This window comes from Cupressus sempervirens, chromosome 9 (assembly GCF_028749045.1).
Source record: "Cupressus sempervirens isolate cs-2001-9-10 chromosome 9, ASM2874904v1, whole genome shotgun sequence".
Classification (NCBI taxonomy): domain Eukaryota; kingdom Viridiplantae; phylum Streptophyta; class Pinopsida; order Cupressales; family Cupressaceae; genus Cupressus; species Cupressus sempervirens.
Window position 1 is genome coordinate 676,246,225 of NC_143126.1, and position 26,205 is coordinate 676,272,429.

Here is a 26,205-nt window from a genome sequence, read left to right on the forward strand (position 1 = left end):
GGTATATTGAATTCTTTTTCACGAAGTATACAAGTTTACTCAAAGTTGGAGATTGTGGATTTGCATTGAGTCTTTGTTCCAATCTACCAAACCAATCATGTCCTTGTATTTACATAGTGTCCCCTTTCTCTAGCCCATTGTGTTTGCTTCGTAGGGTGAGTGTTCAAAACATAACAAAATGCAAGAAAAATATAACACACACGGAGAGATTCTAGACTCATGAATGCGGATCGCTTCTACTAGCAAATACTGTACTCTGATAGGTACTATAGATAATTATAGGGCAGGGCTTGCTTCCTTGAAGGCTTAACAGTAAGGGACTCTCCTAAGAGAGGCCCGAACCTTAAAGACAAATGGAAGAACAATGTATAGAGAACTCACAAATATATATTCACCGATTGCAAAATTAACATGCATCTCCAAAACAACCACAAAAATATCACCACAACATTCCAACACTTCGCAAAGATGAGTACAATACTATATATAAGGGTGTTGACTAGTCAGTGCCAACTGTCTATCTCTTGCAACAACTAATAACTACTAAGTATCCTGACATCAACCCCCCTCAATAAAAAAATTATTTTGTCTAGACGACACACAGCAAAATGGAAAATACAACTATACACAAGAAATTAAGGAGTTGGAGGCCTAGAGAGCATCCTTGGTAAGGAAGGCGCAGATGTTGTCAATGTCACCAACTGCTCCTTCAACTGTTAGACCTGCTCAGTTTGTCACGGCAGATCCTTCTCGGCTAACAATTGTCTCTCTCAAGCGGTCTTCACCATAAACACTGCCTCCATAACCTCTTTGCGCTTCTTATCCGTCAACTCCACTTTTGCAATAAGGCGAGTCCCTACTGCTGCTCACTCAACCTTCTTATGGTCCAACTGCTTCTCCAATACTACCACCTGAGACCTTTGTTGAACTAGCTCATCCTCTACCATCCAGAGCCGAGTGGCTAGCTCCTTCTGAACTACAATAGCTTCCATCTTGAAATGCCTACTCAACCCTCTTGAGCTAGGAGTGGGTCCTAGTCTCCCCTACTAGTTTTTGAAGCCTCCATGGCAAGCGTCTCCATAGCAAGCAATCCAGAAAGTCAAAACAATGAACAAACACCTCAGCACAACCCCCGGTAGCAAATGCAAGTAGGCGCTCCACTGCCTGATCCACCCTCCCATGAGCTAGTTCTTGTACCAAGGCAAACGGTGCACCTGCCACCATATCCACCAAAAACTAATCTATGGCGCCCGACTCACAGTGAGTCTCAGACATTGCATGTTGATGTGCACAGGAGCTTTGCCCTCAGACTCCTCTTAGTACAGCTATGTCATTGGGAGTGTCCAACTCTAACTCCCTCAGATGGGTACTCCCTTTATCCAAATGAACAATGCAAGCGTCCATAGTCACCTCTGGGGTCTCCATGGTAGGACTGGTTCTTTGATTGCATTCAGCACCTTTTCCCATTGGCTCCTTAGGAACTTCATTTGGGGATGGTGCTTTTGGTAGATAAGAGTATCTGCCTGAAGAACTTGCAGAGTCCAGATCACTAGAACTAGACCACGTGGCACTACTATAGCTCGATGAACTACTACATTTACTATTCCAGCCTGATGTATCATTTTCAATCACAACAGGAGGATAATGTGAAGCAGGGAGATCATCCCCCTGAATGTCAACATCTATTGCACCGGAGAACTATTGCTCTCCCCTAATCCACTGGGAATCTCAGCTTCACTAGTCTCCGCTTTAGGTAGGTTCTTTGCAGCGAAGTGTTGATTTCTACTATTAAGAGAATTCGTCACTAGCTTTCGTAAATTCCAATTATGTAACATTATCAAAAGCTTCAATATCAATCTCAAATTCATCTTCACTCTGACTCAGATCGGAGTGCTTCATCAGGAAATTAAATATAAGTCCCGGCATATAACTGAATGATTGAAGATCTCTGCTGAGTTTCTGCCTTTCCTCGAAGGATGTTAGCCGTTTGTGTGATTCCAATTGCGGTTTATGCTCTAAGGCTGCAGGGGCAGCCTTTGGCTTGTTACATAGCTTAGGTTTTTCTGTAACTTTATCATGAATCTGCTGCTGCTGCCGTTGATGAGGTTTTGGCACCAAATTTGACAGAACAACCTTACTCATAAAACAGGACGGGCGTGCTACATCAGGAAGTTTCTTGTTAATGAACCTCCACTTGCTTTCAAATAATTCGCTCGACCGAACAGCCATAACATGAACGTCATTAGCAGGTGGATAATACTTTCTTACATTTGTTAATGTCAGCTAACATCAGCCGCAAAATCCCGCGGGTCTGAATACTCATTTTTCTCTACTTTAATCTTAATAGTTCCCAAATCCATGCGGTTCTCTATCACCTTAAGATAGTCGGGCATTGCAAGTTTAACATAATCAACGGGTTTTTTGAAAACTCGGCGTTACATTCGAAGCATAAGCCCCTTCAGTATTGTACTGCATTGTTTCGCAAAGACGGGATCTGCTTTTGGCCGTTGCACAGGGTGACTCTCCTTCAGTATTTTTCTCATCTCTACCATCAAGCTCACCCGAATGGCTGCGTTTGACCCCGGTGCCTCCCACAGCTTTACTTTTCTGTCTCTCCAACCGATTTGCCGATGTCTTGTCTTTTGGATTCACAAATTCTGATCTCCATGTAGCCGAATAGCCTTGACACTGAGATTTCGTGGAGGAGGTATCTGAATAATAGGCGTATTCAAATTGCCACCATTAACTGGACCATTTTCAAGCATTGAATCCTAAACTCGACCATTCTCAAGCCTTGAATGCTTGCTTAAGTAGCGTTGTTCGTCTCTTGTGTAGACAGATTGAAAAGAGAGAGAGATTTATAAATAGAAATGAAAGATTCGAAGGATATGAAAAAATTTAAAAGAGAGAGTACGTTATTAATAAGAAAACTAGGAAAACTAAATAGAGATATTTGGAAGAGAATTAAAAAAAATTTAAAGATTATGTTATTTTAAGAAATATTTAAATAATAATTATAAAATTGAGTTAAATCAATTGAGTATTCATTTCTACCATTTCTAATATAAATTCAAATATTAAATTTTAAAAAATAAATTGTTGACTACTTGATCCAAACTAACAAAAGAGTTAGTAAGTTTGAAAAATAATATTAGTTTTACAAAATGCAAAAAAAAATTAAAACAAGATTGGAAAAAATAGCTAGTTAAACATAGTGTGAAAAAAGTTAGTATTTTATGATTGACAAAAGTAAGGGACAATGTAAAACTAATAAATATATTTAAAATAGAAAATATAAAACATTAAAAACTAAATTTAATTTTTTTTAATCAAAATTTATAAATATTTTTAGGAAAAAATTATCAAATAAATATATTCTTAAAAATATATTTTTTGTATTTATTAATTTAATTATAATTTAGAATAAAAAAATAATTTTAAAATTAAAATAAAATAATTTTAAATTATTGTGAAGAAAAATTAAATAAATGTATTTTAAAATGATATGATAATTAGTTTTTAAATAAGATTTTAAATAAACTTAAACTCACAAGATGTTAGAAATAATAGATTGATATATTTACAATCTTTGGTAAGGAAAATGATTTAGTTATTATTGTTGATAAGACATGCATTTATGTCTTAGGTAGTGAGGTGGAAGATAAAATGCTTACTTTTTGGAAACTCTGATCAATTTGTCACAATTGTGAAAAGGATAAAGCTATCATTAATGCATGACATCATTGTTGTTGGAAAAAATGTGTGAATTTTTGTTAAGGAAAATTGAATTTTCTCCCTACCAAAAATAGTATGGACCAATAGAATGAGCACAAAATGTCATTTATAAAATAAGGAAAAATGAAAAATAGATATACAAATTGGAAGTTGCATATAAACTTTTAAATTATTTGATTTGATTGGTCGAGTTAATATCATATTAGCACTAACATGAATGCATAAGTATTCCTGTCTATAGCAAGAACTAAATATTGGTTCATTAAAATTTGATAATAGAAGAATAAAACATTCAACATCTACAAGACTAAATTTGGTAATGTCCATCTTTGAAATTTGATAATATCTATCTTGCTTTTAGTCCCCATTAAAATGCTTTAATTATTTGTTATGTGTGCTAAGGTATATTTTTATTTGTTATTGTGTGCTAAGGTAGATTGGCTTCTTTTCTATCAAGCATACACATTTTTTTTATTATCTATCCTCTATGCTAACAAAATTTGAATTATTTTCAATGAGTATACAAATTTACTTTAAGATGGAGATTGTAGCTTTGTAAGGAGTCTTTGATTAAATCTATCAACCTAATCATATGCTTGAATTTGTGTGATATTTCCATTCAACATCATTGGAAATTCCAACTTTTTAAAGAGAGTGTCACCTTTATTAGAGAAATATTTTGATAATGGGAAAGTTTTGGAGTCAAAATTACTAGAAGAATCTACCATCTTTGAGTAGTTTGTAAATTTCATTTTATGTATAATGGTATTTCAATTATTGTATAGCATTGAATATGTAGACAATGGTATTTTGAGGTATTTCATTTTAGGGTTGATCATTTAATAAGAGAAGTTGTTTCAAACATCAATAGAGCCGAGTTTGTATTATATTTCAATCAGCATATAATAGTCCAACGATAGGATGGAAACAATGTATCAAACTATTTGACACAATTACACCACTTGATCACTTAGCTTAATATAGGTAAATATTTTGTGTTTCCATTTCAAATGTATATGTATATGTATATGTATATGTGTGTATGTGTGTGTGTGTGTGTGTGTGTGTGTGTGTGTGTGTGTGTGTGTGTGTGTAACAAATAACTCTTTCTTAGCTTTTCTCATTGCAATACTAGAAGATTGTACTAGTCAACAACAGTTGTTCTTTCATTACAATATATCCTTAGATGGTAGGACTGCTAAACCCATTTTATATTATGTTCAGTCTCTTTCTTACATAATGTGAATGGGAACCAAGTGAATTCATCCACCATTTAGGCATTGATGCAATTTTGTTTGCACTCACTATCAACCAATTTGGCATTGTGTGACTTTGTTTACACTCACTATCAACCTAGTTGGCATTGTGCAACTTTGAGGTATGAGTTGATCAGCTTGCAACCAACACTTTATAAATGTAAAGTTTTATCTTAGTCAAAAAGTCAATATTTTTTGTCTCTAATCAAAAGGCATCTCAACTTGTTGTCCTAGGTGAATCCAAAAAGATGTCTTTAGTCAAGTATTCATATAAATGACAACCATCCAAAATCACTCCACATATTATAAATAAGTACATGTTCAAATTAGGTTAGAATTTTATTTTTCTTACAATGAACTTTCTTTACTAATCCCAAAATTAGTTCAGCCACACATTGTCCTATTGTCTATCAAACTAAAAAGTATAAATAAAAGGCAAACAGATCTAGTAGAAAGTTATAAATGCATAGTTCATCATTCAAACTCTATTGCACTTTATTACAAAGCAATTGACATAAAGATGGTAAGAAAATATATTTTAAAAAAATTTTGCTACTATATGTTTAGTATACTTAAGACTTTATTTAGTAAATCAAAAAAAATAAAGAGAAACCATACAAAAGAGTAGTTATTCATCACATAGAAAAAGTTATATTTATTATGAGATCACAATTATATCTTTATCTTATAAACAACGAAAATATAATTAACAATATTTATCATCTTTTAATGTAAATGGATTTCAAGATCCTCACCGAATCAACAAATGCTCGAAATTTTTGTCGATCTATGAGAAGCACATCAAATATAAGTAAATCTTCAAATATAATTTCCACCATCTGCAATGAGAAAAAGAACAATGTTTTTATTGTTATACCACATAATTAGTTTATACATTTATATTAAACATACTTACCTAAAAAAATCAAAAGATTTTAATTCAAAAAGGTACTTATGCACCAAGATGGTGTGGAAAAGGAAGGTGGAATTAGGGGGATAAGTGGTCACTTTTGTTTTGAAACTGGATAGAACCTTAACTTCAAAGAGAAATTTGAGGATTGTATATTCAAAATTAGGCTCAAATTTTGGGGGTATAAGTGGCCACTTTTTTATAAAAAATTGAATAAAAGAGAACTTTAAAGAATAAGAATTGTAGTACTCTAAATCTAGTGTGTAAATTACTAAATTTTTTCAAAGATCGACAAGATTAATAAGGTCAAACCTACTACACACAAAAAACTATTTATGTTTCTTTTAGAAAAATATAAATTTATATTGTGCTTCACAAAAGATATAGTTAGATTTAATATTTTGCAAAACTCGTTGGTAGGATGATAGCTAAGAGTGAATACTAGAAGTTGTGTACTTTTTATAATTTTCTATTGAGTTTTTTTTTGAAGTGATTGTGTCCTTAAAAAATTGTACTTGTTTGTGCGCTAGGCATAACTTGCATTGAAATAATTAAAAATGTAAACTTCTATTAAAAGTGTATAAGATCAAGTGTAGATGTTTAGTGATATGTAATTTGCTTGAATTTGGTCAAGTAGATAAAAAATTATTTAAAATGTAGTAGACATATGTTGCTAAGGACTGTCAAAACACTAGTAAAGAAAATTAAAGTTTACTATGCTAATGTTGTTTGAGTAGAAAAAAATGGTCAAAACGCTAAGAAGACATGAAATTATGATGGTAATTTTAGAGAAACTTGCTTGATCGAATTTTGTAAACCTAATGATGAGGAAGTCAATAAATCATTTGGAAAGATGAAAGATTGTGTAAACAAATAAAAATAGAGGGGAAATGAGTATGCAAGTCTTAAGGTTGTTTTCCAGCCCTCTTACCAAGCCATAACATGTACGAGTTCCTATGTGCTAAATAACCTGCATGATTTTTGCAAAGCCAAAAGTACCATTCCAAATTCTATACCTACATGCAAATTATGTAGAAATAAAAGCACCATTTTTAGTTCTACATGTAACATGCATGCAGGATTATGAAGAATTAAAAATATATGCTTGTAAACTTAGCATACATTACACATATTTATATACTTACATATAATAGGTTTATATGTATGTATATATGTATATCTATAAATACATACATATATTACTATAGATATATTTATGTATGTATGTATATACATGCATGTCTCTTGTCCTTTCCTCACTCTGTCTCACCCTCCTCTCCACATCATTGTCTTTGTCTATTTTAAGTCCTAAAATTTATCTTCCTTGATCTATATCTCTTCTATTTCCTTGTCCCCCCTCCCCCCCCCCCCCCCCCCTTCTCTCTCACACACACACAAACACACACATCTCCCTTCCTCTCTTATATCTTACTGATATATCTTCAATAAAATCATAAATGTTATTTAGTATATGTCTTAGGGAGAAGCGATATTTTAAAATAGGAAAATGTGTATGAATTTTGTAGAACTAGGGATTGTTGGACTAATCTCCAATGTTCCCCTTTGGGATTTGTAACATGGCTTAATTTCCTCTTGTGTTCTATAAGTCTAGTGGTTCTATTGAGCATTGACAAATCAATTTTTTAGTGCAACGACAATGCTAACTTGCAACAAATGTTATCAAAGCTTGGCCAAAGTGTTCAAATATCCTTGAGTATCATTGAGGGGGGATAGTAGGAATAATCACCAATGTTTCCCTCCAAGACTTGTGAAATGACTTAACCACCTCATGAGCTCTATAAGTCTAGTGGTTGTATCGACCATTAACAGGTCGATCTTTTGGTGCAACAACAATGCTATCTTGTAACAAGGACATGGTGCATTTAAGAATAATATCCAAAAATAAATAAAATTAGTTCTTCATAACGCATGTGGGTTATGAAGACCTTTTAGTCTCCATGGCCTATGTGAGATATAAAGGAATTTTAGTTTTCCATAACCAATGCAAGTTATTAAGAACTTTTAAGTTCTCCATAACCTATGAAGTCATGGAGAGCCTTTGGTGTTTTTTAATTGATAGAATTAGGCTCTCCAGTCCTCATATTGGACCAAGTGAAGGAGCCTCCCTATAGTTCAATATCTAAAAGCTTAAACTATATGTTGTAAATCCATGGATGTCCAACATAGAACCTAAGAATTATTGCAAACAAGATTTGAGAAAATTTGTGTTCTTTTGTCACACAAACACTTTTTTTGCTTGTAACATGGTGCACTTACCCATAAACATATTATATTTTTAAAAATAATATATTTAATATCAAACATTAATTTTTAAAGCTTTCTAATGGGCTTTCAAGGGTTGGTCCTTCTCAAAAGAAGAAGAGATGAGGTGGAGTGGGAAAAGCCTAAAGAAGGTTGGATCAAAATAGACTTTGATGGAGCCTTGGAAGGAAATCTAGAGTCATTAGGTATAGGATGTGTGGCATGACCCTTCTAGCAACATTTTGGCCATTGAATTGAAAAAATTGGAGGATGACATTAATAATGAAGTACAAACTTAGGCATCCCTTTTAGCAATTGAAATGGTGAAAAGTATACGCTTGGAAGGAGATTCATAGTTAACACTAAATACAATTGATAGTGGAAGAGCTTGTGTTTGAAATTTGATAAAATTATTTCAATCATATGGAATAAATTGGTAAGTTTTTGCAACTCCAAAAGTTCACACATTTATAGGGAAGGTAATATGCTGGTTGATTCTCTATCAAAAGAGGCAACATAAAAAAACCTCATAGTATTGATGAGGCAATGTTGACTCAACAACTAGGTATGACAATGGAAGTGACCCCACTACAATAATGAGGTGGTGTTGATACCTTGGTGAGCTACTTTTTTTTATGATACGTTTGATAGGACTTGAGTGGAGGGTGATGTGTGGATGATGCAATTTGGTGGTTTTCAAGGTGGTATACATGTCAAATGAGAATTTAAAAAAGGGTATGAAAGGACATGTAATTAGTTAAGGAATGATGATTGGGAAATTTTCCAAGATCTAGAGTATAGTGAATAAGTTATCATGCTACCCATGGTGGTTTGTAGAAAAGGTTGGAAGGAATGTCATTTTTTCCATTATTTTTGTGGTGTGTATAGAAAGTGCTCTCTCAATTATATATGTGGTAGTATTTGGGAAGTTCTCTTGAAAGATGAAAGCCAACTTCAAGGAAAAAAAAGTATCTGAACAGTTGAAGAATGCCAAATAGGCACTTAGTTAGAGTCTTAAAGATTGTAATTGATTTTAATGTTTGGTAGCTTTAGTTGGATAACCATATAAGACAATGCTAACACACACATAGACACACACACACACACCCACACACACTATATATATATATATATATATGTTCACTATATATGAGATATAATTTATATATCTAGAAGTATTATTCTATTAGAGAATTAATATAATGATAAACAAAAAAAAATGATCCTTCTTTCTCTTGATGGTGTAAAGTTGTTGGGCATTGAGTTTTTATTAAAAAAATTGTAAAATTTGAATCAATAAGGAGAAATTATCTTCTTCTTTTTGTGTGTGTGTGTGTTGGATTTTGGGGACATTGACAAAGTGAGAAGGGTAGTTACAAGGTGTATGAGAGATGAATGGAGACAAGGTCTTGATTCCCCTATTCGATATAAATAGCTAGGAAAAGGTTTGAATATCAAGGGAGGGGACAAGGTACATGTTCTTAAGTAAGCTCCACAATTACATCCATTTCATCTTTTAGCAAGTTGATGTGAAAAGAGAAGTGAGGAAGTTCAATGCTCAAAAGATACAAATGGTAATACTTGATTACAACATTGATTGCAAAAAGATCTTTTCACTGGGAAAAAACAAAAAATTAGTTTAACACTAGTGAGCTTAAATTCAATTGGCTAACTATTAAAGAGAGTTGGTCTTGGAAATGAAAGTGAATAGGTTAGTAGCACGATGGAGGTTAGAACATTACTCAAGAGGGTTGCAAAAGAAGTGCTTAAGGACAAGGGTAAGGTAGACGGAAGAGAAATTCCATGAGTGGTGGATGAGATGACAAGAGAAGAGGTAATCTCAACACACTACAAATGATGAATGGGGTGGTGGAAGTGGAGTACAATGATAAAGGAGCTATATTGTTGATGTAGGCCAACAACTACTGAATCATAGAGTGTTCTCTAAGTTGATGTAGACATGAATATTCCATGGGTGTGATTGTTCCACATTTTTCTCATGATGAATGCCCTAGGGTGGTTTTTGTAGGGTTTAACTTTGAAATTTGTGTATGAATAGGGGAGTACTTGGATATCGAGAATATCACCAAATTATTTAAATTTGCAGTTTGGATATGGGGTTTTTAGACTTTGCTAGGATGGGGATGTAGGGAATACAACCATTTTTAGAAGTTGTATACTTTTTTTGTATGCTTCATGGCAAATTAGATGTCTAATTTTCATAGACTATTGACACTATGTTAAATTATATTATAATACTAATAAAAAAATCAATTTACCTACCCAAAAAAAAATTTCAACATATAAAAATTAATTTAAAATGCTTTTGATAGAGCTTGTGTATCTTATAAATATTGCATATGTCTAGTATAGAATAAAAATTAAATTAAATTTGGAATCCTGCACTGACTTGCATTGTATTCGATGGACCACTAATATTGCATGACTAGGTTCTAATGGCCAAATTATACCTTTGGCAAGTCTTCATCATGCATCTGAAAGATATCAAATGACCATGATTGCATGGCTTGCAATAATGTCTCTAAATATGCATTGGAACATTCTCCCTCTTGGTTCTGAAAACATGTAAACATTTCAATTGATATTTCAACATGGATTTTTTTATGTCTAAATTATATACATGAAAATCAAAATATTGAGAAAGAAATATATCATGCATAAAAACACCAAACACACATGCTATTTATTTTGGTTAAAGTGCTTGTAAATAACATATATTCATAGTGTGAGCACTCATAGCTTCAAACTAGCATTAAATATAAAAAATGTCAACATTTTACCTTCAAACTCAACAACTTGAACTTAAAAGTTGTGTGTGATATAATTGGTCCCTATAGTCATGGATTGCAAACTTAGGGCATTGCTAGACAATATCATATAATGTCTATAACTTAATAAAGCTCTTTGCATTAGTGGTCATTATAGAGTAAAAATGGGTAAATATAACTTCTAAAAATGAGCAAGTAGTCAGAAAGATACAACTAGAGAATGGTTGGCTAATGTCAAATTTTGATAGGGCCTCAAAAGGAAACCTAGGATGTTCATAAATTGGATGTGTGGCTAGGGATATTAATGGAAACATTCTAAGAATAAAAGAAAAAATAATTAAAGATGAGACACATAATATGTCATGTCCCCATTTTAAGATATCTTTTTGATAATAATTAGATAATAGTTAAAAATATATAATCTATTATCAATAAAATAATATACACTATAAAATTTAAGATAAGGCAAAATGCCTATATAACATAATGGTAAATTGTGAGCCTATAATTTTGGAGGTCTTAGGTTCAAATCTTCTCAAGTGTAACACATAATAATAATACATTTCATTGTATCATAATACATAATTTAGACTTCGACCTATTAACTATCAAGAAAAGATATTGTAAAATAATTAAACAATAATAAAATTTTAATGAATGAATAAAATTAAATAAAGGAGAGAATGTTGTAGAAAGTAGGCTACCTTTCTAAATAAGATTTCATAATAAATCATAATAGATACGAAATAAATAATATAAATTAACTAAATCTAATGAAAAGATGTGACTTCTAAAAATGAGGAAGTAGCCAGATGGATACAATTAGAGTATGGTTGGATAATGATAAATTTTGATAGGGCATCAAAAGGAGACCTAGGATCTTCATAAAGTGGATGTGTGGCTAGGGATATTAATGGAAACATTCTAAGAACAAAAGAAAAAATAATTAAAGATGAGACACATAATATGTCATGTCTGCATTTTAAGATACTTTTTAAATAATAATTAGATAATAGTTAAAAATATATAATAGATTATCAATATATATATATATATATTATAAGATTTAAAATAAGGCAAAATGCCTATAAAACACAATGGTAAATTGTGAGCCTCTCATCTTGGAGGTCTTAGGTTTAAATCTTCTCAAGCATAACACATAATAACAATTAGTTTCAATATATTATAATAAATGATATAGGCTTTGACCTATTAGCTATCAAAAATAGAGATTATTAAAATATATATAATAATAATAAAATTGTAATGAATGAATGAATAAATGAAGTAGTCTTCAAAAATTTGATGTGTGGCTAGGGATATTAATGGAAACATTCTAAGAATAAAAGAAAAAATAATTAAAGATGAGACACATAATATGTCATGTCCCCATTTTAAGATTTTTTTTAATAATAATTAGATAATAGTTAAAAATATATAATCTATTATCAATAAAATAATATATACTATAAGATTTAAAATAAGGCAAAATGCCTATATAACACAATGGTAAATTGTGAGCCTCTTATCTTGGAGGTCTTAGGTTCAAATATTCTCAAGTGTAACACATAATAACAATTAATTTCAATATATTATAATAAATAATTTAGGCTTCGATCTATTACCTATCAAAAAAGGAGATTATAAAATAATTAATAATAATAAAATTGCAATGAATGAATGAATAAATAAAATTAAATAAAAGAGAGAATGTTGAAGAAAGTAGGCTACCTTTCTAAATAGGATTTCATAATATCATAATAAATATAAAATAAATAATATAATATAGAATAATATAAATTAACTAAATCTAATGAGAAGATGTGACTCCTAAAAATGAGGAAGCAGTCAATGGATACAACTAGAGAATGGTTGGATAATGATAAATTTTGATAGGGCCTCAAAAGGAAACCTAGGACCTTCATAAATTGGATGTGTGGCTAGGGATATTAATGGAAACATTCTAAGGATAAAAGAAAAAATAATTAAAATGAGATACATAATATGTCATGTCCCCATTTTAAGATTATTTTTTAATAATAGTTAGATAATAGTTAAAAATATGTAATTTCCATTATCAATAAAATAATATATATTATAAGATTTAAAATAAGACAAAATGCCTATATAACACAATGGTAAATTGTGAGCCTCTTATCTTCGAGGTCTTAGGTTCAAATCTTCTCAAGCATAACACATAATAACAATTAATTTCAATATAGTATAATAAATAATTTAGGCTTCGACCTATAACCTATAAAAATAATAATAATAAAATAATTATTAATAATAAAATTGCAATGAATGAATGAATGAATGAAATTAAATAAAAGAGAGAATGTTGTAGAAAGTAGGTTACCTTTCTAAATTATAGGATTTCATAATAAATCATAATAAATACAAAATAAATAATATAATATAAATAATATAAATTAATTAAATCTAATGATAAGATGTGACTCCTTCAAATTAAGATATAAAAGGAGAGTCCATTTTAAGAAGGAAGGAAGAAGTGGAGAAGATAGAAGTTAAAGAAGGATTAATGAAAGAGAAAAGAAATGAGAAGAAAATGAAGTAATATTTTAAAATGGTTGTAATGATGAAAGGAGGTGACCCTTCAAAAGGGTTGTAATTATGAAAGGTGTTGACCTTTCAAAATGATTGTAATTATTAAGTGTTGTGACTTTTTGAAAGGAATGTGATTATGAAAAGCTACGACTTTTCAAAAGGATTGTGATTATGAAGGGCTGTGACTTTTCTAAAGGATATAGATGATAAATAAAATAACATTTATAAATTGGTATCAAATAAGGAAAAAAATAGTGTTATCAAAGGGAGAAAATAGAACAAGAGACATAACCACATACCTCTTGACATATATTTTATGTGAGAAGCAAGGCAATTATAAGAGGTGGTAAAAGCATCATATGTAAAGGTATGTTGTAGTGCCTGCCCCTAGTTCGCATTTTGTTATTGCTGCTGGACTCTTTTAGAGCTAGTTTTATGTTGTTGGTTAGCAACATTCTTTTAAGATTATCAGATATTGTGCTATGGATTCAGTTTATTATGTGATGAGATTACTTAGACTTTACATTTCAAGTATGCATAATGATTATTTTTAGTGCTTTCAGTTATTAATGATGATTAGTAAGATGATTTACCATATGTGTTTTCTTATGGATACTTACTCCATACTTGCATATGTATGGTGTGCGTGTTTGCTTTGCGTGTTTGCTTTTGTATGGCGTGTCTGATGTGGTTAAGGAAGAGAGTCGTAGTCACCTGCTAGTCGGGATCTACACGATGCACCACTTCCTGCCATTGCCTATTTAGTTTAGTATATATTGTGTTTGTACATGCATGGTTTTTATGCAGGTTGCAAGTACCGGGTATCGACTTCCTTGAATTTGCCAGGATGAGCGTACCCTATCATATTATCTTAATGATAAGAGAGGGGAGATAAATTCTCAAGTCCAAATCCCTACCCTTTAAGCCATTTGTCCTAATTGAAAATTAAGACAAGTATCTGAGCTGAGTACCCTCTGAATGCGTTAGATGACGTAATTCGTGATATTAAACCCTTTAAATTTATTTTGCATGATTTGTTCTATGATGGGTTTTCATATTTTATCTTGGAGGTCTATGGTGAATTTTTCATTAATTAAGTCTTAACAAATAGATTTAATTAATAAATTATTTATTTGAGAAAATTAATAAAATATCATGATCTTTGATATTTTGATTGTGATTAATTAAATGTGAATTATTGAGGTAAGGAATTAAATAAAAGAAAACTAAAAATTAAAATTAATAATAATTATAAAATAATAATAAAGTAATAAATAAAATAATAATAATAAAAGTTATAAAAATTAAAATAAAAGTTATAAAATTTAAATAGAAATTATTTAAAAAGTAAATTGGAGTTATAAGCTTGCATGGGAATTAACATGTGTCAACAACATGGGGGTTAGTGCATCAATTAAACACAAGGTGTCTACAACTCTATGACTCATCAAAAAAGTTGGAAAAGACCCATGCTTAGTTGGTGACACCTTCCAGCTGTTTCAAGAAGTATTCCAAAGGTTTCTTGAGAGCTCTTTATATTCAGACATTCATATAAGCTTAGGGATAGCGTGTAGAGAGCAATTGGAGCATTGGAGGACTCAAGAATTCTGAATAAGGGAGCTTGCTCTGCAGATTTTCTGAGGAAGAGCGAATTAGCATCAGAATCTGGCACTTCTTGTCACGTGGGAATTTAGGTTGGCTTAGATCATAGAGGAATTTGCGAATGTTGGAGAAGGAAGGGATTTTCTATGGACTTCTGAGGCATGACAAATTAGCATCAGTGTCCAGGTGCACTCGTGATATTCTCATATTCCCTTTGCACTATTTCTCTTCCTGTCTTCATCATGTTTTTTATGTGTCTGAATACTCTTTGTGATTGAATCTACAATTAAATTAGAATCTAAATATGTATAGTTGCAAAGAAAACAATAGAAAAACCTTAGATCCAATTAAGGAAGAAATTAGATCTAAACGGATTTGGGTTCGAATTAGAATCAAATTGAAATAGATTTGAAAATGGTTTCAAGATTTATGGCCAAATCCATTAGTGAAATTATTGGATAAATTTAAAGAACAATTATTTAAGAAGAAATTCTTAATTCATCACAAATTGACCTGTCGCTGCTCCTTCGATAGACCCGAACTCAGTCATTCATAACTTTTTATTATGATCGAATTTATTCGATCGCTCCGGTCAGAATTAGCGCAACTTGGCCCTCTCCAACATATTTAAATTTCAGCCCGATCCAACGGTTCATTAGGGAGATATGACCATTGTACTGAAACTGTTTTATTCAAATACAGATATTTCTCCATTTTCCATAACCAAGAGTTCTTTATGCTTAAACTTCACAAAAATAATATATCAAAACATGGAATGAATTAAAGATATTATTGCAATCTTCTTTTTATAGAATCTTATTAATATGCATTAGTTTTATATGGTTTATTATCTAATCTAATTAAATCAAATTTAATTAAGATTAATTAATAGTAGAAGAAGTGTAATTAATTATTAGTCAATCTAAGTAATGGATTTTTAAATCAGAAAAAATTAAAAGAAAAGAGATTTTAATATAGTTTATATAGTGGACTTTTTATAATGTATATTAAATACTATTTAATATATATTAAATAATTTAGAAATGATAATTTTATATTACGTTTTTAAATGAGGAGACTTTAATGATATTGGATTTAATTGACAAGGGTCAAAATCATTGTTATAACATTTAATAACCTAGTTATAATCTGAATTGTTAATATGTTATAATTATTGATATACCTTAATGGTATTAAGAGTTAACTAATGAAGCTTATGTAAAGTTCTCTAGATTGATTACTAATAGTTTTGATGAGTTTATTATTTATTAATGTTTGTTGGGTCTAACAAACTATTAATAAATAATAGTATAAATAGTTTAAATAGTTATCAATTAATACGATTAGAGTTAATCTAGAAGAGATTAGTTAATGATTGAAGTACTGTAAAATATATTAATCAAATTGAATTGGTTAATAATTTGGAGGAGTATCAATTAACTGAATCAACGTACATAAGAGAAACTTATTTGAGATAATAATACTTGGTATTGGGGATTTATTATAACTTATTATTATAATATAAATGGGAACTTTGTTGAAGAGTGATGAATTTGGTTAGTATGGAATTATTAATAAGATTTCCAATATAGCTTGTTATTAATTATTAACAAGATTATTATTATTGAATTCTTAATATGATCATTTGAGTATTGAATTATAGTTGACTTTCAACTTATAAAATTCTAGTTGGTTATTAGTCAACTGATATTAATTGGAACGTTGCTATGGTTATGCAATTATTAATTAAATCAATTAATGAGAGTTAATTAAATTTAATTAATAATTAAGTTATGTAATAGAGATCTAATTGACATAATTCTTTTAACGAGATTGTAGATTATCTATATTGAAGTTGATAAGTCTTATGACTTTAGATATTATATGATTGTCAATGATGTTAATGATTGAATTAAGAGGCTTAAATTTTAATAATATTTAATTAAGTCTTAACTAAAATTATTAGATGTTAATAGGACCTCATAGATGGTGTAACTATGTTAATGGATTGAGATAAATAAAGTTATATTCTTCTTATTCAAAGATTGATAATTAGTTCTTTTATAATTTAACAAATAATGATCCTTGATTTATGTTGGAAGTTGAAGTAACATTAAAGAAGAGTTAATCAATTAGAATATAGATCTTGGTCTAATAAAGAAAACAATTTAATTAAAGGTCAATGATGATCAGTTTAGTGAATATTTATCCTTAAGTTATTCTTAGAATGTAATACTTAATAATAGAAGGATAATGCTATCGAGGAACAAATGGGTTGACTTGTAGGTCAAATGATGAAACTTAAGACACTTGAAGTATATTTGCAAACAGAAAACTGGAAACCCCTACACATTATTCAACTATGTAATATAGCAAAACCAAAACATGTGTTTGCATCGTGTTTTCTATATGCTTCTTGTTTTGGGTTTTGGGTTGACTAGTGTTGACCAGTCTTAGGTTGTTACCAGAGGCTCGGGGGTTATGAGATGTGATGGCATGTTGATTTTATTTAGTCTCGATCTTTATAAGCCCAACCATGGTAATGTGATCGTATGCTCTATGAAATGTTTGTATTTACTGATTGTTATTGTTCATCAATCTTCATGTGTGAAGCTGAGATGTATATGAGACACTTGAGCTAATCATTTTTGAGTCATCGATCAGTTATCCTTGAATTATTTTCTAGTCGCCATGATGAGACTGAAATGTGGATTTATTTCTTGATGATGTCATGTTGTGACATGTTTGACTCAACCATTTTGGAGTCTTCGATCAGTATAATTTTGAGATATTCTTGGTTGCTTGTTGAGAACCAATGGATACTTATGATTATCAGTGATGCCTTTAGTTGCCAACAGAGAACTGTTGTGGTCATGATTTTCTATGAATGCTTTTTCCAGATGCTCATGGAGATTTGATGATTCTTATCTTGGAAATTTGATGATTCTTATTATGAATATTTGATGCTTATATTGTGGATATTTGATGATTCTTTTTATGGATTATCTTTTGAATTTTCTTTACAGTCGCTTGTATAAGACTGTGGTGATTTTATGATTCCATGAGCTTAGAGTAGGTTATCTACTTGTAGTGTCAGAAAGTGGCTTGCAATGGGGGCTGGGGCCCTAAGTGGCTGCTAGGGTAACTCATTGTAAGTTTGGTTAATAAGTGATAACATTTACACACTAAATGAGGATTAAATGAACCTAAAAAGATAATTGTTGATGTTCTCGCCCATGCCTTGAGCGCTTGTATAGGCTAGGATGGGAGTAGTGAGAATGCATGGTTGCGACCTTGCATTCCGTAGTATGCCTCGTCAGTATGAGAGGATACTAGTGGCCGCATGAGACCAGTATAGACCCGTGGAGTTTAGCTAACTGTTAGGGTAACTTGTACGTGATAAATGCGATGACACTTTCCCGCTTGCATAGTAGGTTTCCTACATGTCATTGTGTGCCTCTGGGAATTAGATGTCGATTTTGTGTGATGGAACCCTTGAGTAATATACTTTTAGGATTCTTGGACTTATAGAGATTTGTGCTTTGTGAATTGATAGTCTGTTTGGGGCTTGAGATTATCTCCTCAGCACGGTGGGAGTGGACCACTTAGGTTCCACGCGGTTGGTGGGTAGTGTATTTTCCACTCTTATCATTTGAGATCCGTCTGAGACACCGTGGTTGATGCTTTCTTGGTTGGTATTTATCTTCATTATGTTTTTGGATCATTATGATAGATGTATTTACTGGTATGTTTCTTACATTGATGATTTGCATATGTTAGTTGATGATTTATTATGCTTTACTTTGCATGTTAGTAGGATGTTTTTGGGAGTGACATTCCTACTATGTTAATACCGATGATCTCTTCGGTGCTTTGGAATGTTACGCATGGAGGGATGGCTAGGATCCACGATGGTCTAATGATGCTATTTACGGTTGGGAGGAACCGTGGACTTAGTTATTTATGTTTGTGATGTATGGTTATCTTACATGATGGATGTCTATATCTTTATGATGATGATGTATCATGTATTGTTTATAGTTTCGTTTACTTTTATTGCATCATGGATTAATATTGGATGATGATGTACTTTATTTACATGGATGCTTTATTCTTTTAAGCTTTTCATACCTTGTAACATGTACAGTGGATGATTGAGCAATCTAAAATGTAATTACAAAAAAAGGACACTTGTATGTAGTTTAAGAATGTTGGTTGTATCATTTCATAAGGATGTGATGTTAGATGAATCGTTAATTTAGATGTGATACTATGTTAAAGGATCCATGAAGAATGTAATCTATTATGTTATGATTACTTTCAGTTGGATGTTACTATTGCTTCCGCGAATGTTATGAATGGTTTATCTTTCATGTTTAAAAAAATTAAAATGTTTGGTAAATTTAGTGTAATTCTTTGGATCCCTTGTTGGGGCATTACATATGTTATATATTTAAAGCTTTCATTATATATATGAGTATATTATTATCAATTCAAAAAGTATAATAATTGGATAAATACTAAAAATTTGATATTGTGTTCCACTAAATGAATATAAAAAAGTAATAGATTAAACTCCCATAGTGTCATTGTAGGCATTGTGCTCAACTTTATATAAATGGCTAAGTGCTAGTGTAGCGATTGGGATTATCTCTATATAAATGGCTAAGTTGGGATTTTAATGGAGTCTAATAGTTCTAGTGTGAGCTCTATTTTTATATCCTTCATATAAATGGCAGGTAGTAGCAATACAAGAGGACAACATTATCCCTATATAAATGGCATTCTAAGAATGATACCTCATAGTGTCAACATAAGAGGTTAGTATGTAGTCTTCCTATAAATGGCTAATAGTGATAGCACAAAAGGTCAATTTAAAAATAGTATATATAGCTAGATGAGGAAGACATTATAGTCAAAATATTCTATTGATGTCAACAAATGAATATGTGATAAGTGCCCTAGACAAAGGTTACCTCTTCTAGGAAGAGCCTTAGAGGGAGCACTCTAGAGAAGATAGAGAAATAATCAAGGTTGGTACTACAATCAATGATATATCATTTAGGACCCGAAGATCCTCAAAAAGTTATTAATCATGTTCTTGAAACATTTAAGGTTTGGGGTTAAGATAGAGGGTAGAATAGTATATTTAGACTTGTTATTATTTAATTATGATATTTATGTTGGAAGTAATATTTGTCCCAAGCTAACCCTAATAGTGGGGATACCACATAATATTAAATATATAATACTGTGACAAGTGGTCAAGCTAGGAAAGAAAATGGGCATTAAAGGTTTGCATTTAGAAGGTGACTCCCTCCTTATTGTAGAAGCAATTATATAGAAAGTACAACATAAGCATGCCATTTACAAAAACTTTATCCATGTCATATGAAAGGAATTATAAAAATTTGAAGGTTTTAGAATCTTGCATATTAAACATCAAGGGAAATGAGGTGGAAATTTACTTTCAAAGTGGGTGCTAATGTCCATTGTTGAGGAAGTATGATCAAAATATTTTCAAAATATTTCATTACAAGATTAAATCATTATAAACCCAAAGGTTGGTGATGTATTGATGACAATGAATGAATGTTAGATCTTTATTGAAAAAGATGGAAGAGACTGTGATGAGAAATAGGTGCCTATGATGGGCTTAAAAAGTAAAAGTTTGTTGGTTTTGGCAGAGTTTTGTAGTAGAGTTATTTGTTTTTCTTTGTGTAATTGAAGTGCAAATGAAACAACCTTTTCTTGTAATGCCCCACCAAGGGATCCAAAAGAATTAACCTAAAATTTTACTAAGTTTTCCAAACAATTTTTTTTTAAACATGAAAGTTAAACCATTCAAAACATACACATAGTAGTGGAAGTAATGACAACATTCAACTGAAAGTATACATAACAGGTTACATTCCTTAAGGATCCCAAGATGTTGAGTCACGTTTGATTTAATTAATACTAAGTATAACCACTACCACATCCAAATGAAAGAATAAATAGAAAGTCTAATGTCCATATTACACTTTTGTTCTGAATGCCTCTTGGTAATTAAATTCGAAATGCTCAATCATCCACTATACATGACACAGGGTATGAAAAGCTTAAAAGAATATACATATGTAAAAATAAAGATACGTCAACCTCATTGAATCCATGATACAAGTGCAATAAAGTAAATGAAACTATTAACATCCATGGTACATCCATCCATCAATAAAGATATAACAACCATCGTAAAAGATAACCATCCATCATAAAACACAACTAATCTAAGTGCACGGTTCCTCCCAACCGTAAATAGCATCATTAGACCATCGTGGGCCCTAGCCATCCCTCCGTGCGTAACATCCCAAGTTACCGAATAGATCATCAGTATTATCATAGTAATAGGGATGTCACACCTAAAACATACTACAACATATGCATAAAGAAATCTAACATGCTAGAACATACACATAAAGAAATCCAACATGCAAGAATAAAGCTTACTTGATGATCCTACAAAGTGGATAACATCATCTATCACATGCTAATCATCAATATAAGGATACACGTCCATCATCATAATCCAAGAATAGAATGAAGATAGATACCAATAAGAAAGCGTTGGAGGAGATAGTCTCAAGTCTCAAGCAAGATATCATATCACATAACTCAAATACTCTTTAAGTCTAGGAATCCTAAAAGTATACTAACTTAAAGGTTCCAACACAAACCGACATCTAATTCTAGAGGCACCACAAAGACATGTAGGAAACCTACTATGTAAGTGAGAAAGTGTCATCGCACGTATCATGCTAGAGTTACCCTGGTAGTCTCTCAATAGACCCTGACCCCCTAGTGATCGCTATGCGACCACTAGTATCCTCTCGTACTGATGAGGCATACTACAGAATGCAAGGTCGCAACCAAGCGTTCTCTCTACTCCCATCCTAGTCTATACTAGCACTCGAGGCATGGGCGAGAACAAACAATTATCTTATTAGGTTCATTTTAATCCCCATTTAGTGTAATGTTTTCACTTATTAAAACAACTTACAATGAGTTACCTTGGCAGCCACTTAGGGCCCCGGACCCCATTGCAAGCCACTTCCCAACACTACAAGTAGATAACCTACCCTAGGCTCAATAAAAGCACAAATCCATAATCACATAAAATCAGCCCAGTCTTGAACAAGTGACTGGAAAGCATCATAAAGATAATCAAAATAATCACATCAGTTCTCCACGAGCAACCAAAAAGCATCCAATGATAATCATAATATCTGTCGGTTCTCAATGAGCAACCAGAAAGTATCTCAAAGTAATACTGATCAAAGACTCCAAAATGGTCAAGTCAAAACATGTCACAACATGACATCATCAAGATCAAAACAAACACTTCAGTCCCATCAAGGCGACTGGAAAGTAATCCAAGGATAACTGATCGATGACTCAAAAATGGTTAAGTCAAGTGTCTCAAATACATACACCTTAGCTTCACACAAGAAGACTGGAAAGCAATAAAAATCAGTAAATACAAACATCTCATAGAGCATACCATCACATTACCATGGTTGGGTTTCAAAAAAATTGAGACCAAATAACATCAACATGCCATCACATCTCATAAACCCCTGAGCCTCTGGTACATGTTCTATGATTGGTCAACAACCTAGTCAACCCCAAAAAACAAACAATATACATACAACAATGCAAGTTCCATATTTGGGTTTAGCTCTGATCATACAATGTCAGTTCACCGCAAAGTTCGAATTTCCCTTTCAGTGTGAGTTTTTCAAATTTAAAGAGGCATATCTTATTCGATATAGTTTAACCCTTTCATTTCAACAAATAGAATACAAAATTACCCAAATCAAATTCTCAAAATAATAAAGATGCAAATACATGGTTATGCCAAGTAAGAGGTTTCAATTTTCATTTCAAAGTATTTCTAGGTAAGACTATTCTTCATTCACCCCAATAATTAAACCCATCCAAATATTCAAATAACAAACATCATAGAGGAACAAGATACAGACACATGTTTTAGTTTGCTTTTGCAATCACATGGTTAAGCCAAACCTGAGGTTTTCAGATTTTATTTCAAGTATATTTCAAGCGTATAAGATTCTTCGTTTAATCTCCAAGTCAACCCATTTATCTTTTCGAATAAAACATAGAATTATCCCTCCATTGTTTTAAACAATTCTCTAAAATAATCAGGTGATTATTATTAAATTATTAAACTAATTTTCCATTGACTTTTAATTAAACTATCTGCATTGCATACTCGAATCAATTAAATAACTTCCTAAACTTAAGAGCTTTTCCCATCATTTGAGACATTAGAATATTACTTGTCAACAAAATCATTTATTAAAAATAATCCTCATTGATTAAAATCAATCTTGTAAATTACATTCAACTATAATCTAATCTATTGACAAGTTATATTGAAGTTGAATCTATAATACCCATTTAAAAAGTCGATTCAATTGAAGTTTAACCCCCATGATATTTTGAATTCCCCCATGATATTTTGAATTCAACCTACCCAAAATCACCCAAGATAAATGTTTGAACTAATTAAATCATCATGTTTATAATTAATGATCTCTTCATTACAACTCAATATCCTGATAAAAAGAATTCTTTTCCATTAAATACTTTCCTCCAATTCTCGATCTCAATTAAATCCATTGATTTATAATTCATAACAATTCTTTAATATTAACCCACCTCAATTAAATTTGGTCGAATTGTTTAGTAATTAAATCAGGCTATTTATACTATCATTCGTTAGTAATTTGTTAAACTTAACAATTATCAACGAATAATAGTCTCATTAACAATTTTAATAATTAATAATAATGATTAAAATTATTATTAGCCAAATCAGTCAAGTCTTTCTTAGACAATCTTAATCAAGTGTTGATTATATTTTTATATAAACCACTGATTGCATTGTTTTGGTAGTTTTATACCGTTCTCTAATAATATAATAATAAATATATTTAACAGCACCTACTATATGCTTATAAATTATTATCGCTGTGCCTTGATACTCTCTTTCCACTTCACAACACACTAGTGCTTGCCCCATGTGCTGGAAACTATAAAGGTTCTTTTGATGACATGGCGCACAGATTTTGGTTCACTTTGAGATTCTAAAGTAGATGAGTTATTTAAAGACCTTCAAGGGTCCAATTGATTTTAATATGGAAAGTAGAGCCATTATATATGTATATTAGATTTAACAAATCTGAATATATATACACCTTACTTCATCGCTTCACATCGCACACTTAATAAACTTCTCAAGAATATCTTTATAAACTCTTACTCTTTAAACTATTTATCTTTTATATTTACTTCACATCACCAAATCACTTTTTATATTCTTTTATACCACTGCTCTGTTCTTACAACTGATCTTTTTTTCTTTTTTATCGACTCTTATGTTCCATCGTTTAAAAGTGACCCCATCTTTAACTTCTTCTACGATGTTTATCATTTTTTAAATCTGAGTCATTTTAATCAAGGGTGCAGTCCATGACATGGAGTTTTCTAACTCCCGATAACACTTTGCATACTTTGTTGGCTCTATATTCATGTCCAGGTATTTACAATTTGAATGATGACTCTTTTGTTCTAAAAACTCTAACTTCTAACAATATTTCTACAATCTGTAACAATCTTTATTACCGTCTTAGTTATCATTCAAAGAAGCGCGCTTCTTTGACTATTTACGCGATCATCTTCAGATGTTTTGTCTTCATATTACATCGTTGTCTTCTATCGGGACTTATCTCAATATTTCAATTTATTACTAATACTTTAAGTTAGAGCACTTAGAACCATATTTTTAATGGCAATAGCTATCAGTGAAACCTAGTGTTTGCCATTTCAAGATAAGTTCTTATAAGATTTGATATAAAACTGCATTCCTGCCAGCATTAAAGTACGCATATATATATAACCTAAGATAAAACTTTTCTTAAAACTATCACAAATGAAGCGATTGTTAATCGCTCAGTCTTCTCAAGTCGTCCATATATGTGACAGGCCGTGTTGTAGTTGAAAAGCCTGTCGCAGTCCGAAGACATGGATGTGATCAAAATTTACATTTACTAATCCAAATTGTAAAGGTCAACCTTAGAGGGTCGTGACATATGTACACCAAGTAAGAGAATTACAATTATATTGAGGAGAATAGCAGTTAGCAACAATAAGAGTGACAACATGCTCAGGATATACAGTCAGCAATAATATCAGTACCAGTTAACAATCATTACAATTAATAAGCCAATCACTATGAAGACAAGGTCGACATGATAGGGAAGTCAAGGAATTATAATGGGCAAACGATGCCTCATGCAAGATCAAAATTCTAGATGTTGGTCAATCGAACTCAAATGCTATATATTTATGTCAACACAAGGTCACTGATATGTATCCATGACCGGAGAGCATGCAAAGTCATGGAAGCCACAAAATTACCATGGATTATTAGCAGCAAAGACTTCCAACAACCTAATCAAAATCGAGTTTCGCAATTCCCTCCGGGCATAGCAAAGGTCTCAAGCGATATTTAAATCACTAACTCATACACATGACAGGCCGTGCGGCCTCCCCACTGGCTCTGCCAACGCACTGTCATCGCAGAGGCATTGGGGACACCGAATCATAATGGGTTAAGTGGGGAGTACGGGTCCATCCCTTTCCCAAACCCAGTTTACATTTTTTTAAAATTTATTTATAAACCTTTTCAAGCGCTTCCCAAATGATATAAATAAATTATTATTATTTTAAATTTAAAACGTTATCATAATAAACGTTTTTATCAAATTTATCTAAATGTATATATGGTTTTAACACAACATATTTCTATTAAATTTTATTTTGAAACGCAAATTTGATGTAGCAAATCCATGATTTTAATAACACAATCCTTCAACATCAAATGTTAAATGCGTATGTATATATAATCTTTTGTAAATGTGATCTAAAAGAAAGATTACAACCAACCATTATTTCATTCCATTCAAATTCTAATCCTTGTCAAATTATATCTTCAATTCTATTAAATTCAACCCAAACT

The 26,205-nt window shown here is 31.4% G+C and overlaps 1 pseudogene; it reads right to left on the minus strand.

The window, feature by feature from the left end:
- Positions 1-369: 369 nt before the first annotated feature.
- On the minus strand, positions 370-25,210 carry LOC149540539 (transcription factor GTE9-like; annotated as a pseudogene).
- Between the last annotated feature and the right edge of the window lie 995 nt (positions 25,211-26,205).